This window comes from Microcebus murinus, chromosome 28 (assembly GCF_040939455.1).
Source record: "Microcebus murinus isolate Inina chromosome 28, M.murinus_Inina_mat1.0, whole genome shotgun sequence".
In the NCBI taxonomy this organism is placed as follows: Eukaryota; Metazoa; Chordata; class Mammalia; order Primates; family Cheirogaleidae; genus Microcebus; species Microcebus murinus.
The window spans coordinates 15081682-15096794 of NC_134131.1; the positions used below are offsets into that span (position 1 = coordinate 15081682).

Here is a 15113-nt window from a genome sequence, read left to right on the forward strand (position 1 = left end):
TGGGGCGCCCTCCGCCGTCTACGGCCACACCACCCTGAACGCGCCCGATCTCGTCCGATCTCGGAAGCTAAGCAGGGTCGGGCCTGGTTAGTACTTGGATGGGAGACCGCCTGGGAATACCGGGTGCCGTAGGCTTTTTTTTTTTTTTTTTTGCCTCGTGTTCTGTCCCCATTCGGAGAGCGCGGCGGCAGTGGGGGGTGGGGGGCACCCCCGCCCTCAGCGCCCGCCACGGTGCCTGGCGCCCCAGCCCGCTCCGTGGGGCCTCCTCTTGCCCCAAGCCGCAGCACCGCCGCCACCCGGCAGCAGGCGTGGCATCTGGACTGTCGGGTCTCAGACCGAGGGTCTGGTCTGTGGGAGCCGACACGCTGGAGGAAACCTTGAGAGTCTGAGAGGGGAGGGAGTTGCAGAAGAAGGCCAGGATGTCATTTTGAGGGAGTTGTGACCAGAACTCGTCCCGTTGATTTTGGCGTTCTATGGGCTCCACGTAGGAATCTTTGGTGGTGGCACCGGATGTTGGGGGATGCACAGTCACACCCAGACGTGCTCGACAGGCCTCCTTTTCCTTTTCTTTTCGGAGTCATTTTTTTAAAAAAAAAAATGCCTCTTGGCCGGGCGTGCTGGCTCACGCCTGTAATCCTAGCACTCTGGGAGGCCGAGGTGGGCGGATTGCTCGAGGTCAGGAGTTCGAAACCAGCCTGAGCAAGAGGGAGACCCCCATCTCTACTATAAATAGAAAGAAATTAATTGGCCAACTAATATATAGATATATATATATATACAAAAAAGAAAATTAGCCGGGCATGGTGGCGCATGCCTGTAGTCCCAGCTACTTGGGAGGCTGAGGCAGCAGGATTGCTTGAGCCCAGGAGATTGAGGTTGCTGTGAGCTAGGCTGACGCCATGGCACTCACTCTAGCCAGGGCAACAAAGCGAGACTCTGTCTCCAAAAAAAAAAAAAAAAAATGCCTCTTACCTCCATTATTGCATTCTTTTCTCTCTCTCTTTTCAAGCAGATTATGGGAGTACAAGTATTAAGGTTCCATGTATTGCCCGTGCCCCCCTCCCCCCTGTTGTCTTAGCAGCCTCTGGTGGGGGTACCAATGTTAAGGTCAGGTACATTGTCCTCTCCCCGCCTCCCCCCTCTGGTCAGAGCTTCAAGTGCGCCCATCCCCCAGTCGGTGCGCACCCACCCCATTCCTAAAGGGTGTGTATGCCCATCACCTCCCCCCACCCGATGGAGGTGATTCCTCTACGTCCACTTAGGTGTCCATGGGTTCCTACCAATTTGCCGGTGAGCACGCGCACGTGGTGCTCCTGTGTCCATTCTGGGGATACTTGGCTTACTGGAACGGGTTCCAGCTCCGGCCAGGAGAACACGGGAGGTGCCCGCTCACCGCCGTTTCTCATAGCTGAATAGCACTCCGTGGTGTGCACGCGCCACGTTTTATTAATCCACTCGTGGATCGATGGGCACTCGGGTCGCTTCCACATCTTTGCAATTGTGAATTGTGCCGCCACAGACACCCGAGCGCAGGTGTCTTCTGCGTAGGCTGCGGGCCTGGCTCTTCTGAATGCCGCTAGCTCGCGACCCACGGGTGAACCTGGTCAGGGTACTTTCTCTAAGGAGCAGACTCTGATCCGGGCGGGCTACCGGTGTTTTTGTTTGCTTGTTTCTTTCTTCCATTTCGGGAAAGGCTTCCTTGCTGGGTGTGGAAATCTCCTGTGCCTTTCCTCGCCTCTTCTGTCAGCTTTAAAATCCTCTTTCAGTTGCCACCCTCACAAACGTCTCAGGAACGTCTTTACGGTGCCTTCGTTAGTGAAATGACCCTCAATGAAGCTGGAACCAAATCTCTCATCGCCCATTTTTAGCAAGTCCACACCCCAGGGTGGTTGGGGTCCAATCCAGCCCCGGCCAGGCCCAGGCCCCCTGGACTGGGCCACAGGAGGACACAGAGTAGGGTCCCGGCCCCCACGGTAGCGGTGCCGGCAGTTCTGCAAGGGCTTGGGGGGTTTCCAGAGGTAGGAGATGGAGGGGACTGATTTCTTCAGCGCCCCCCAAACCACTCCACCCATGGCACACATCCCGAGAGACGCCCCTACACTCGCTCCCCTCCCCTATGCGCTGTGCCCCGGCCCCGGTCCGGGGCGGATAGGCGGCAGCCCACACGCAGGGCGGGGGCGCAGCTGAAAGGGGTTGTGCTGGAGGGCGGCCCCTGGGGCCAAAGGCGACCGCCCGCGCATGCGCAGGCAGCAGCGGCGCACTGGGTTGGGGGCGGGTAGGTGAGGGAGGCGAGGCCAGGAGAGGAGGGCGGCTGGAGGTCTCCGCCTTGGCGGGTCCAGCCGTGGAGGCTGGAGGCGCATCTGGTGTGTGTCAGTGTGTGAGTGTGTGTGTGTGTGTGTGTGTGTGTGTGTGTGTGTGTGAAGACAGCCCCCCACCCCGCCGAGCCCACCACGCCCCGCACCCCAGCCCCGTGGAGACCTCGGGACCCGGCCAGCGAACTCAACCAGCCCGGCCCGGCCCCGAGTGGGTCAGCGCGGGCGCGGGGCCTGGGGCGGGAGGAGGCGCGGGGAAGCGCAGAAACGCTCGGCTTCTTGAGCGGGGCTGGGGCGCCCTCCGCCGTCTACGGCCACACCACCCTGAACGCGCCCGATCTCGTCCGATCTCGGAAGCTAAGCAGGGTCGGGCCTGGTTAGTACTTGGATGGGAGACCGCCTGGGAATACCGGGTGCCGTAGGCTTTTTTTTTTTTTTTTTTTGCCTCGTGTTCTGTCCCCATTCGGAGAGCGCGGCGGCAGTGGGGGGTGGGGGGCACCCCCGCCCTCAGCGCCCGCCACGGTGCCTGGCGCCCCAGCCCGCTCCGTGGGGCCTCCTCTTGCCCCAAGCCGCAGCACCGCCGCCACCCGGCAGCAGGCGTGGCATCTGGACTGTCGGGTCTCAGACCGAGGGTCTGGTCTGTGGGAGCCGACACGCTGGAGGAAACCTTGAGAGTCTGAGAGGGGAGGGAGTTGCAGAAGAAGGCCAGGATGTCATTTTGAGGGAGTTGTGACCAGAACTCGTCCCGTTGATTTTGGCGTTCTATGGGCTCCACGTAGGAATCTTTGGTGGTGGCACCGGATGTTGGGGGATGCACAGTCACACCCAGACGTGCTCGACAGGCCTCCTTTTCCTTTTCTTTTCGGAGTCATTTTTTTAAAAAAAAAAATGCCTCTTGGCCGGGCGTGCTGGCTCACGCCTGTAATCCTAGCACTCTGGGAGGCCGAGGTGGGCGGATTGCTCGAGGTCAGGAGTTCGAAACCAGCCTGAGCAAGAGGGAGACCCCCATCTCTACTATAAATAGAAAGAAATTAATTGGCCAACTAATATATAGATATATATATATATACAAAAAAGAAAATTAGCCGGGCATGGTGGCGCATGCCTGTAGTCCCAGCTACTTGGGAGGCTGAGGCAGCAGGATTGCTTGAGCCCAGGAGATTGAGGTTGCTGTGAGCTAGGCTGACGCCATGGCACTCACTCTAGCCAGGGCAACAAAGCGAGACTCTGTCTCCAAAAAAAAAAAAAAAAAATGCCTCTTACCTCCATTATTGCATTCTTTTCTCTCTCTCTTTTCAAGCAGATTATGGGAGTACAAGTATTAAGGTTCCATGTATTGCCCGTGCCCCCCTCCCCCCTGTTGTCTTAGCAGCCTCTGGTGGGGGTACCAATGTTAAGGTCAGGTACATTGTCCTCTCCCCGCCTCCCCCCTCTGGTCAGAGCTTCAAGTGCGCCCATCCCCCAGTCGGTGCGCACCCACCCCATTCCTAAAGGGTGTGTATGCCCATCACCTCCCCCCACCCGATGGAGGTGATTCCTCTACGTCCACTTAGGTGTCCATGGGTTCCTACCAATTTGCCGGTGAGCACGCGCACGTGGTGCTCCTGTGTCCATTCTGGGGATACTTGGCTTACTGGAACGGGTTCCAGCTCCGGCCAGGAGAACACGGGAGGTGCCCGCTCACCGCCGTTTCTCATAGCTGAATAGCACTCCGTGGTGTGCACGCGCCACGTTTTATTAATCCACTCGTGGATCGATGGGCACTCGGGTCGCTTCCACATCTTTGCAATTGTGAATTGTGCCGCCACAGACACCCGAGCGCAGGTGTCTTCTGCGTAGGCTGCGGGCCTGGCTCTTCTGAATGCCGCTAGCTCGCGACCCACGGGTGAACCTGGTCAGGGTACTTTCTCTAAGGAGCAGACTCTGATCCGGGCGGGCTACCGGTGTTTTTGTTTGCTTGTTTCTTTCTTCCATTTCGGGAAAGGCTTCCTTGCTGGGTGTGGAAATCTCCTGTGCCTTTCCTCGCCTCTTCTGTCAGCTTTAAAATCCTCTTTCAGTTGCCACCCTCACAAACGTCTCAGGAACGTCTTTACGGTGCCTTCGTTAGTGAAATGACCCTCAATGAAGCTGGAACCAAATCTCTCATCGCCCATTTTTAGCAAGTCCACACCCCAGGGTGGTTGGGGTCCAATCCAGCCCCGGCCAGGCCCAGGCCCCCTGGACTGGGCCACAGGAGGACACAGAGTAGGGTCCCGGCCCCCACGGTAGCGGTGCCGGCAGTTCTGCAAGGGCTTGGGGGGTTTCCAGAGGTAGGAGATGGAGGGGACTGATTTCTTCAGCGCCCCCCAAACCACTCCACCCATGGCACACATCCCGAGAGACGCCCCTACACTCGCTCCCCTCCCCTATGCGCTGTGCCCCGGCCCCGGTCCGGGGCGGATAGGCGGCAGCCCACACGCAGGGCGGGGGCGCAGCTGAAAGGGGTTGTGCTGGAGGGCGGCCCCTGGGGCCAAAGGCGACCGCCCGCGCATGCGCAGGCAGCAGCGGCGCACTGGGTTGGGGGCGGGTAGGTGAGGGAGGCGAGGCCAGGAGAGGAGGGCGGCTGGAGGTCTCCGCCTTGGCGGGTCCAGCCGTGGAGGCTGGAGGCGCATCTGGTGTGTGTCAGTGTGTGAGTGTGTGTGTGTGTGTGTGTGTGTGTGTGTGTGTGTGTGAAGACAGCCCCCCACCCCGCCGAGCCCACCACGCCCCACACCCCAGCCCCGTGGAGACCTCGGGACCCGGCCAGCGAACTCAACCAGCCCGGCCCGGCCCCGAGTGGGTCAGCGCGGGCGCGGGGCCTGGGGCGGGAGGAGGCGCGGGGAAGCGCAGAGACGCTCGGCTTCTTGAGCGGGGCTGGGGCGCCCTCCGCCGTCTACGGCCACACCACCCTGAACGCGCCCGATCTCGTCCGATCTCGGAAGCTAAGCAGGGTCGGGCCTGGTTAGTACTTGGATGGGAGACCGCCTGGGAATACCGGGTGCCGTAGGCTTTTTTTTTTTTTTTTTTGCCTCGTGTTCTGTCCCCATTCGGAGAGCGCGGCGGCAGTGGGGGGTGGGGGGCACCCCCGCCCTCAGCGCCCGCCACGGTGCCTGGCGCCCCAGCCCGCTCCGTGGGGCCTCCTCTTGCCCCAAGCCGCAGCACCGCCGCCACCCGGCAGCAGGCGTGGCATCTGGACTGTCGGGTCTCAGACCGAGGGTCTGGTCTGTGGGAGCCGACACGCTGGAGGAAACCTTGAGAGTCTGAGAGGGGAGGGAGTTGCAGAAGAAGGCCAGGATGTCATTTTGAGGGAGTTGTGACCAGAACTCGTCCCGTTGATTTTGGCGTTCTATGGGCTCCACGTAGGAATCTTTGGTGGTGGCACCGGATGTTGGGGGATGCACAGTCACACCCAGACGTGCTCGACAGGCCTCCTTTTCCTTTTCTTTTCGGAGTCATTTTTTTAAAAAAAAAAATGCCTCTTGGCCGGGCGTGCTGGCTCACGCCTGTAATCCTAGCACTCTGGGAGGCCGAGGTGGGCGGATTGCTCGAGGTCAGGAGTTCGAAACCAGCCTGAGCAAGAGGGAGACCCCCATCTCTACTATAAATAGAAAGAAATTAATTGGCCAACTAATATATAGATATATATATATATACAAAAAAGAAAATTAGCCGGGCATGGTGGCGCATGCCTGTAGTCCCAGCTACTTGGGAGGCTGAGGCAGCAGGATTGCTTGAGCCCAGGAGATTGAGGTTGCTGTGAGCTAGGCTGACGCCATGGCACTCACTCTAGCCAGGGCAACAAAGCGAGACTCTGTCTCCAAAAAAAAAAAAAAAAATGCCTCTTACCTCCATTATTGCATTCTTTTCTCTCTCTCTTTTCAAGCAGATTATGGGAGTACAAGTATTAAGGTTCCATGTATTGCCCGTGCCCCCCTCCCCCCTGTTGTCTTAGCAGCCTCTGGTGGGGGTACCAATGTTAAGGTCAGGTACATTGTCCTCTCCCCGCCTCCCCCCTCTGGTCAGAGCTTCAAGTGCGCCCATCCCCCAGTCGGTGCGCACCCACCCCATTCCTAAAGGGTGTGTATGCCCATCACCTCCCCCCACCCGATGGAGGTGATTCCTCTACGTCCACTTAGGTGTCCATGGGTTCCTACCAATTTGCCGGTGAGCACGCGCACGTGGTGCTCCTGTGTCCATTCTGGGGATACTTGGCTTACTGGAACGGGTTCCAGCTCCGGCCAGGAGAACACGGGAGGTGCCCGCTCACCGCCGTTTCTCATAGCTGAATAGCACTCCGTGGTGTGCACGCGCCACGTTTTATTAATCCACTCGTGGATCGATGGGCACTCGGGTCGCTTCCACATCTTTGCAATTGTGAATTGTGCCGCCACAGACACCCGAGCGCAGGTGTCTTCTGCGTAGGCTGCGGGCCTGGCTCTTCTGAATGCCGCTAGCTCGCGACCCACGGGTGAACCTGGTCAGGGTACTTTCTCTAAGGAGCAGACTCTGATCCGGGCGGGCTACCGGTGTTTTTGTTTGCTTGTTTCTTTCTTCCATTTCGGGAAAGGCTTCCTTGCTGGGTGTGGAAATCTCCTGTGCCTTTCCTCGCCTCTTCTGTCAGCTTTAAAATCCTCTTTCAGTTGCCACCCTCACAAACGTCTCAGGAACGTCTTTACGGTGCCTTCGTTAGTGAAATGACCCTCAATGAAGCTGGAACCAAATCTCTCATCGCCCATTTTTAGCAAGTCCACACCCCAGGGTGGTTGGGGTCCAATCCAGCCCCGGCCAGGCCCAGGCCCCCTGGACTGGGCCACAGGAGGACACAGAGTAGGGTCCCGGCCCCCACGGTAGCGGTGCCGGCAGTTCTGCAAGGGCTTGGGGGGTTTCCAGAGGTAGGAGATGGAGGGGACTGATTTCTTCAGCGCCCCCCAAACCACTCCACCCATGGCACACATCCCGAGAGACGCCCCTACACTCGCTCCCCTCCCCTATGCGCTGTGCCCCGGCCCCGGTCCGGGGCGGATAGGCGGCAGCCCACACGCAGGGCGGGGGCGCAGCTGAAAGGGGTTGTGCTGGAGGGCGGCCCCTGGGGCCAAAGGCGACCGCCCGCGCATGCGCAGGCAGCAGCGGCGCACTGGGTTGGGGGCGGGTAGGTGAGGGAGGCGAGGCCAGGAGAGGAGGGCGGCTGGAGGTCTCCGCCTTGGCGGGTCCAGCCGTGGAGGCTGGAGGCGCATCTGGTGTGTGTCAGTGTGTGAGTGTGTGTGTGTGTGTGTGTGTGTGTGTGTGTGTGAAGACAGCCCCCCACCCCGCCGAGCCCACCACGCCCCGCACCCCAGCCCCGTGGAGACCTCGGGACCCGGCCAGCGAACTCAACCAGCCCGGCCCGGCCCCGAGTGGGTCAGCGCGGGCGCGGGGCCTGGGGCGGGAGGAGGCGCGGGGAAGCGCAGAGACGCTCGGCTTCTTGAGCGGGGCTGGGGCGCCCTCCGCCGTCTACGGCCACACCACCCTGAACGCGCCCGATCTCGTCCGATCTCGGAAGCTAAGCAGGGTCGGGCCTGGTTAGTACTTGGATGGGAGACCGCCTGGGAATACCGGGTGCCGTAGGCTTTTTTTTTTTTTTTTTTTGCCTCGTGTTCTGTCCCCATTCGGAGAGCGCGGCGGCAGTGGGGGGTGGGGGGCACCCCCGCCCTCAGCGCCCGCCACGGTGCCTGGCGCCCCAGCCCGCTCCGTGGGGCCTCCTCTTGCCCCAAGCCGCAGCACCGCCGCCACCCGGCAGCAGGCGTGGCATCTGGACTGTCGGGTCTCAGACCGAGGGTCTGGTCTGTGGGAGCCGACACGCTGGAGGAAACCTTGAGAGTCTGAGAGGGGAGGGAGTTGCAGAAGAAGGCCAGGATGTCATTTTGAGGGAGTTGTGACCAGAACTCGTCCCGTTGATTTTGGCGTTCTATGGGCTCCACGTAGGAATCTTTGGTGGTGGCACCGGATGTTGGGGGATGCACAGTCACACCCAGACGTGCTCGACAGGCCTCCTTTTCCTTTTCTTTTCGGAGTCATTTTTTTAAAAAAAAAAATGCCTCTTGGCCGGGCGTGCTGGCTCACGCCTGTAATCCTAGCACTCTGGGAGGCCGAGGTGGGCGGATTGCTCGAGGTCAGGAGTTCGAAACCAGCCTGAGCAAGAGGGAGACCCCCATCTCTACTATAAATAGAAAGAAATTAATTGGCCAACTAATATATAGATATATATATATATACAAAAAAGAAAATTAGCCGGGCATGGTGGCGCATGCCTGTAGTCCCAGCTACTTGGGAGGCTGAGGCAGCAGGATTGCTTGAGCCCAGGAGATTGAGGTTGCTGTGAGCTAGGCTGACGCCATGGCACTCACTCTAGCCAGGGCAACAAAGCGAGACTCTGTCTCCAAAAAAAAAAAAAAAAAATGCCTCTTACCTCCATTATTGCATTCTTTTCTCTCTCTCTTTTCAAGCAGATTATGGGAGTACAAGTATTAAGGTTCCATGTATTGCCCGTGCCCCCCTCCCCCCTGTTGTCTTAGCAGCCTCTGGTGGGGGTACCAATGTTAAGGTCAGGTACATTGTCCTCTCCCCGCCTCCCCCCTCTGGTCAGAGCTTCAAGTGCGCCCATCCCCCAGTCGGTGCGCACCCACCCCATTCCTAAAGGGTGTGTATGCCCATCACCTCCCCCCACCCGATGGAGGTGATTCCTCTACGTCCACTTAGGTGTCCATGGGTTCCTACCAATTTGCCGGTGAGCACGCGCACGTGGTGCTCCTGTGTCCATTCTGGGGATACTTGGCTTACTGGAACGGGTTCCAGCTCCGGCCAGGAGAACACGGGAGGTGCCCGCTCACCGCCGTTTCTCATAGCTGAATAGCACTCCGTGGTGTGCACGCGCCACGTTTTATTAATCCACTCGTGGATCGATGGGCACTCGGGTCGCTTCCACATCTTTGCAATTGTGAATTGTGCCGCCACAGACACCCGAGCGCAGGTGTCTTCTGCGTAGGCTGCGGGCCTGGCTCTTCTGAATGCCGCTAGCTCGCGACCCACGGGTGAACCTGGTCAGGGTACTTTCTCTAAGGAGCAGACTCTGATCCGGGCGGGCTACCGGTGTTTTTGTTTGCTTGTTTCTTTCTTCCATTTCGGGAAAGGCTTCCTTGCTGGGTGTGGAAATCTCCTGTGCCTTTCCTCGCCTCTTCTGTCAGCTTTAAAATCCTCTTTCAGTTGCCACCCTCACAAACGTCTCAGGAACGTCTTTACGGTGCCTTCGTTAGTGAAATGACCCTCAATGAAGCTGGAACCAAATCTCTCATCGCCCATTTTTAGCAAGTCCACACCCCAGGGTGGTTGGGGTCCAATCCAGCCCCGGCCAGGCCCAGGCCCCCTGGACTGGGCCACAGGAGGACACAGAGTAGGGTCCCGGCCCCCACGGTAGCGGTGCCGGCAGTTCTGCAAGGGCTTGGGGGGTTTCCAGAGGTAGGAGATGGAGGGGACTGATTTCTTCAGCGCCCCCCAAACCACTCCACCCATGGCACACATCCCGAGAGACGCCCCTACACTCGCTCCCCTCCCCTATGCGCTGTGCCCCGGCCCCGGTCCGGGGCGGATAGGCGGCAGCCCACACGCAGGGCGGGGGCGCAGCTGAAAGGGGTTGTGCTGGAGGGCGGCCCCTGGGGCCAAAGGCGACCGCCCGCGCATGCGCAGGCAGCAGCGGCGCACTGGGTTGGGGGCGGGTAGGTGAGGGAGGCGAGGCCAGGAGAGGAGGGCGGCTGGAGGTCTCCGCCTTGGCGGGTCCAGCCGTGGAGGCTGGAGGCGCATCTGGTGTGTGTCAGTGTGTGAGTGTGTGTGTGTGTGTGTGTGTGTGTGTGTGTGTGAAGACAGCCCCCCACCCCGCCGAGCCCACCACGCCCCGCACCCCAGCCCCGTGGAGACCTCGGGACCCGGCCAGCGAACTCAACCAGCCCGGCCCGGCCCCGAGTGGGTCAGCGCGGGCGCGGGGCCTGGGGCGGGAGGAGGCGCGGGGAAGCGCAGAGACGCTCGGCTTCTTGAGCGGGGCTGGGGCGCCCTCCGCCGTCTACGGCCACACCACCCTGAACGCGCCCGATCTCGTCCGATCTCGGAAGCTAAGCAGGGTCGGGCCTGGTTAGTACTTGGATGGGAGACCGCCTGGGAATACCGGGTGCCGTAGGCTTTTTTTTTTTTTTTTTTTGCCTCGTGTTCTGTCCCCATTCGGAGAGCGCGGCGGCAGTGGGGGGTGGGGGGCACCCCCGCCCTCAGCGCCCGCCACGGTGCCTGGCGCCCCAGCCCGCTCCGTGGGGCCTCCTCTTGCCCCAAGCCGCAGCACCGCCGCCACCCGGCAGCAGGCGTGGCATCTGGACTGTCGGGTCTCAGACCGAGGGTCTGGTCTGTGGGAGCCGACACGCTGGAGGAAACCTTGAGAGTCTGAGAGGGGAGGGAGTTGCAGAAGAAGGCCAGGATGTCATTTTGAGGGAGTTGTGACCAGAACTCGTCCCGTTGATTTTGGCGTTCTATGGGCTCCACGTAGGAATCTTTGGTGGTGGCACCGGATGTTGGGGGATGCACAGTCACACCCAGACGTGCTCGACAGGCCTCCTTTTCCTTTTCTTTTCGGAGTCATTTTTTTAAAAAAAAAAATGCCTCTTGGCCGGGCGTGCTGGCTCACGCCTGTAATCCTAGCACTCTGGGAGGCCGAGGTGGGCGGATTGCTCGAGGTCAGGAGTTCGAAACCAGCCTGAGCAAGAGGGAGACCCCCATCTCTACTATAAATAGAAAGAAATTAATTGGCCAACTAATATATAGATATATATATATATACAAAAAAGAAAATTAGCCGGGCATGGTGGCGCATGCCTGTAGTCCCAGCTACTTGGGAGGCTGAGGCAGCAGGATTGCTTGAGCCCAGGAGATTGAGGTTGCTGTGAGCTAGGCTGACGCCATGGCACTCACTCTAGCCAGGGCAACAAAGCGAGACTCTGTCTCCAAAAAAAAAAAAAAAAAATGCCTCTTACCTCCATTATTGCATTCTTTTCTCTCTCTCTTTTCAAGCAGATTATGGGAGTACAAGTATTAAGGTTCCATGTATTGCCCGTGCCCCCCTCCCCCCTGTTGTCTTAGCAGCCTCTGGTGGGGGTACCAATGTTAAGGTCAGGTACATTGTCCTCTCCCCGCCTCCCCCCTCTGGTCAGAGCTTCAAGTGCGCCCATCCCCCAGTCGGTGCGCACCCACCCCATTCCTAAAGGGTGTGTATGCCCATCACCTCCCCCCACCCGATGGAGGTGATTCCTCTACGTCCACTTAGGTGTCCATGGGTTCCTACCAATTTGCCGGTGAGCACGCGCACGTGGTGCTCCTGTGTCCATTCTGGGGATACTTGGCTTACTGGAACGGGTTCCAGCTCCGGCCAGGAGAACACGGGAGGTGCCCGCTCACCGCCGTTTCTCATAGCTGAATAGCACTCCGTGGTGTGCACGCGCCACGTTTTATTAATCCACTCGTGGATCGATGGGCACTCGGGTCGCTTCCACATCTTTGCAATTGTGAATTGTGCCGCCACAGACACCCGAGCGCAGGTGTCTTCTGCGTAGGCTGCGGGCCTGGCTCTTCTGAATGCCGCTAGCTCGCGACCCACGGGTGAACCTGGTCAGGGTACTTTCTCTAAGGAGCAGACTCTGATCCGGGCGGGCTACCGGTGTTTTTGTTTGCTTGTTTCTTTCTTCCATTTCGGGAAAGGCTTCCTTGCTGGGTGTGGAAATCTCCTGTGCCTTTCCTCGCCTCTTCTGTCAGCTTTAAAATCCTCTTTCAGTTGCCACCCTCACAAACGTCTCAGGAACGTCTTTACGGTGCCTTCGTTAGTGAAATGACCCTCAATGAAGCTGGAACCAAATCTCTCATCGCCCATTTTTAGCAAGTCCACACCCCAGGGTGGTTGGGGTCCAATCCAGCCCCGGCCAGGCCCAGGCCCCCTGGACTGGGCCACAGGAGGACACAGAGTAGGGTCCCGGCCCCCACGGTAGCGGTGCCGGCAGTTCTGCAAGGGCTTGGGGGGTTTCCAGAGGTAGGAGATGGAGGGGACTGATTTCTTCAGCGCCCCCCAAACCACTCCACCCATGGCACACATCCCGAGAGACGCCCCTACACTCGCTCCCCTCCCCTATGCGCTGTGCCCCGGCCCCGGTCCGGGGCGGATAGGCGGCAGCCCACACGCAGGGCGGGGGCGCAGCTGAAAGGGGTTGTGCTGGAGGGCGGCCCCTGGGGCCAAAGGCGACCGCCCGCGCATGCGCAGGCAGCAGCGGCGCACTGGGTTGGGGGCGGGTAGGTGAGGGAGGCGAGGCCAGGAGAGGAGGGCGGCTGGAGGTCTCCGCCTTGGCGGGTCCAGCCGTGGAGGCTGGAGGCGCATCTGGTGTGTGTCAGTGTGTGAGTGTGTGTGTGTGTGTGTGTGTGTGTGTGTGTGTGTGTGAAGACAGCCCCCCACCCCGCCGAGCCCACCACGCCCCGCACCCCAGCCCCGTGGAGACCTCGGGACCCGGCCAGCGAACTCAACCAGCCCGGCCCGGCCCCGAGTGGGTCAGCGCGGGCGCGGGGCCTGGGGCGGGAGGAGGCGCGGGGAAGCGCAGAGACGCTCGGCTTCTTGAGCGGGGCTGGGGCGCCCTCCGCCGTCTACGGCCACACCACCCTGAACGCGCCCGATCTCGTCCGATCTCGGAAGCTAAGCAGGGTCGGGCCTGGTTAGTACTTGGATGGGAGACCGCCTGGGAATACCGGGTGCCGTAGGCTTTTTTTTTTTTTTTTTTGCCTCGTGTTCTGTCCCCATTCGGAGAGCGCGGCGGCAGTGGGGGGTGGGGGGCACCCCCGCCCTCAGCGCCCGCCACGGTGCCTGGCGCCCCAGCCCGCTCCGTGGGGCCTCCTCTTGCCCCAAGCCGCAGCACCGCCGCCACCCGGCAGCAGGCGTGGCATCTGGACTGTCGGGTCTCAGACCGAGGGTCTGGTCTGTGGGAGCCGACACGCTGGAGGAAACCTTGAGAGTCTGAGAGGGGAGGGAGTTGCAGAAGAAGGCCAGGATGTCATTTTGAGGGAGTTGTGACCAGAACTCGTCCCGTTGATTTTGGCGTTCTATGGGCTCCACGTAGGAATCTTTGGTGGTGGCACCGGATGTTGGGGGATGCACAGTCACACCCAGACGTGCTCGACAGGCCTCCTTTTCCTTTTCTTTTCGGAGTCATTTTTTTAAAAAAAAAAATGCCTCTTGGCCGGGCGTGCTGGCTCACGCCTGTAATCCTAGCACTCTGGGAGGCCGAGGTGGGCGGATTGCTCGAGGTCAGGAGTTCGAAACCAGCCTGAGCAAGAGGGAGACCCCCATCTCTACTATAAATAGAAAGAAATTAATTGGCCAACTAATATATAGATATATATATATATACAAAAAAGAAAATTAGCCGGGCATGGTGGCGCATGCCTGTAGTCCCAGCTACTTGGGAGGCTGAGGCAGCAGGATTGCTTGAGCCCAGGAGATTGAGGTTGCTGTGAGCTAGGCTGACGCCATGGCACTCACTCTAGCCAGGGCAACAAAGCGAGACTCTGTCTCCAAAAAAAAAAAAAAAAAATGCCTCTTACCTCCATTATTGCATTCTTTTCTCTCTCTCTTTTCAAGCAGATTATGGGAGTACAAGTATTAAGGTTCCATGTATTGCCCGTGCCCCCCTCCCCCCTGTTGTCTTAGCAGCCTCTGGTGGGGGTACCAATGTTAAGGTCAGGTACATTGTCCTCTCCCCGCCTCCCCCCTCTGGTCAGAGCTTCAAGTGCGCCCATCCCCCAGTCGGTGCGCACCCACCCCATTCCTAAAGGGTGTGTATGCCCATCACCTCCCCCCACCCGATGGAGGTGATTCCTCTACGTCCACTTAGGTGTCCATGGGTTCCTACCAATTTGCCGGTGAGCACGCGCACGTGGTGCTCCTGTGTCCATTCTGGGGATACTTGGCTTACTGGAACGGGTTCCAGCTCCGGCCAGGAGAACACGGGAGGTGCCCGCTCACCGCCGTTTCTCATAGCTGAATAGCACTCCGTGGTGTGCACGCGCCACGTTTTATTAATCCACTCGTGGATCGATGGGCACTCGGGTCGCTTCCACATCTTTGCAATTGTGAATTGTGCCGCCACAGACACCCGAGCGCAGGTGTCTTCTGCGTAGGCTGCGGGCCTGGCTCTTCTGAATGCCGCTAGCTCGCGACCCACGGGTGAACCTGGTCAGGGTACTTTCTCTAAGGAGCAGACTCTGATCCGGGCGGGCTACCGGTGTTTTTGTTTGCTTGTTTCTTTCTTCCATTTCGGGAAAGGCTTCCTTGCTGGGTGTGGAAATCTCCTGTGCCTTTCCTCGCCTCTTCTGTCAGCTTTAAAATCCTCTTTCAGTTGCCACCCTCACAAACGTCTCAGGAACGTCTTTACGGTGCCTTCGTTAGTGAAATGACCCTCAATGAAGCTGGAACCAAATCTCTCATCGCCCATTTTTAGCAAGTCCACACCCCAGGGTGGTTGGGGTCCAATCCAGCCCCGGCCAGGCCCAGGCCCCCTGGACTGGGCCACAGGAGGACACAGAGTAGGGTCCCGGCCCCCACGGTAGCGGTGCCGGCAGTTCTGCAAGGGCTTGGGGGGTTTCCAGAGGTAGGAGATGGAGGGGACTGATTTCTTCAGCGCCCCCCAAACCACTCCACCCATGGCACACATCCCGAGAGACGCCCCTACACTCGCTCCC

General features: G+C 59.5%; 6 non-coding genes across 6 annotated transcripts; all 6 read left to right on the forward strand.

Annotated features, from left to right (window-relative positions):
• The first annotated feature begins 16 nt into the window (after positions 1 to 16).
• On the forward strand, positions 17 to 135 carry LOC142865059 (5S ribosomal RNA). Its single transcript, XR_012915360.1, has one exon. It is a non-coding gene; the product is annotated as a 5S ribosomal RNA (ribosomal RNA).
• Positions 136 to 2618: 2483 nt separating this feature from the next.
• LOC142865060 (5S ribosomal RNA) lies at positions 2619 to 2737 on the forward strand. The gene has a single exon (XR_012915361.1). It is a non-coding gene; the product is annotated as a 5S ribosomal RNA (ribosomal RNA).
• A 2484-nt stretch (positions 2738 to 5221) lies between these two features.
• LOC142865061 (5S ribosomal RNA) lies at positions 5222 to 5340 on the forward strand. The gene has a single exon (XR_012915362.1). It is a non-coding gene; the product is annotated as a 5S ribosomal RNA (ribosomal RNA).
• A 2478-nt stretch (positions 5341 to 7818) lies between these two features.
• On the forward strand, positions 7819 to 7937 carry LOC142865062 (5S ribosomal RNA). Its single transcript, XR_012915363.1, has one exon. It is a non-coding gene; the product is annotated as a 5S ribosomal RNA (ribosomal RNA).
• A 2480-nt stretch (positions 7938 to 10417) lies between these two features.
• LOC142865063 (5S ribosomal RNA) lies at positions 10418 to 10536 on the forward strand. The gene has a single exon (XR_012915364.1). It is a non-coding gene; the product is annotated as a 5S ribosomal RNA (ribosomal RNA).
• A 2484-nt stretch (positions 10537 to 13020) lies between these two features.
• LOC142865065 (5S ribosomal RNA) lies at positions 13021 to 13139 on the forward strand. The gene has a single exon (XR_012915366.1). It is a non-coding gene; the product is annotated as a 5S ribosomal RNA (ribosomal RNA).
• The last annotated feature ends 1974 nt before the right edge of the window (positions 13140 to 15113 follow it).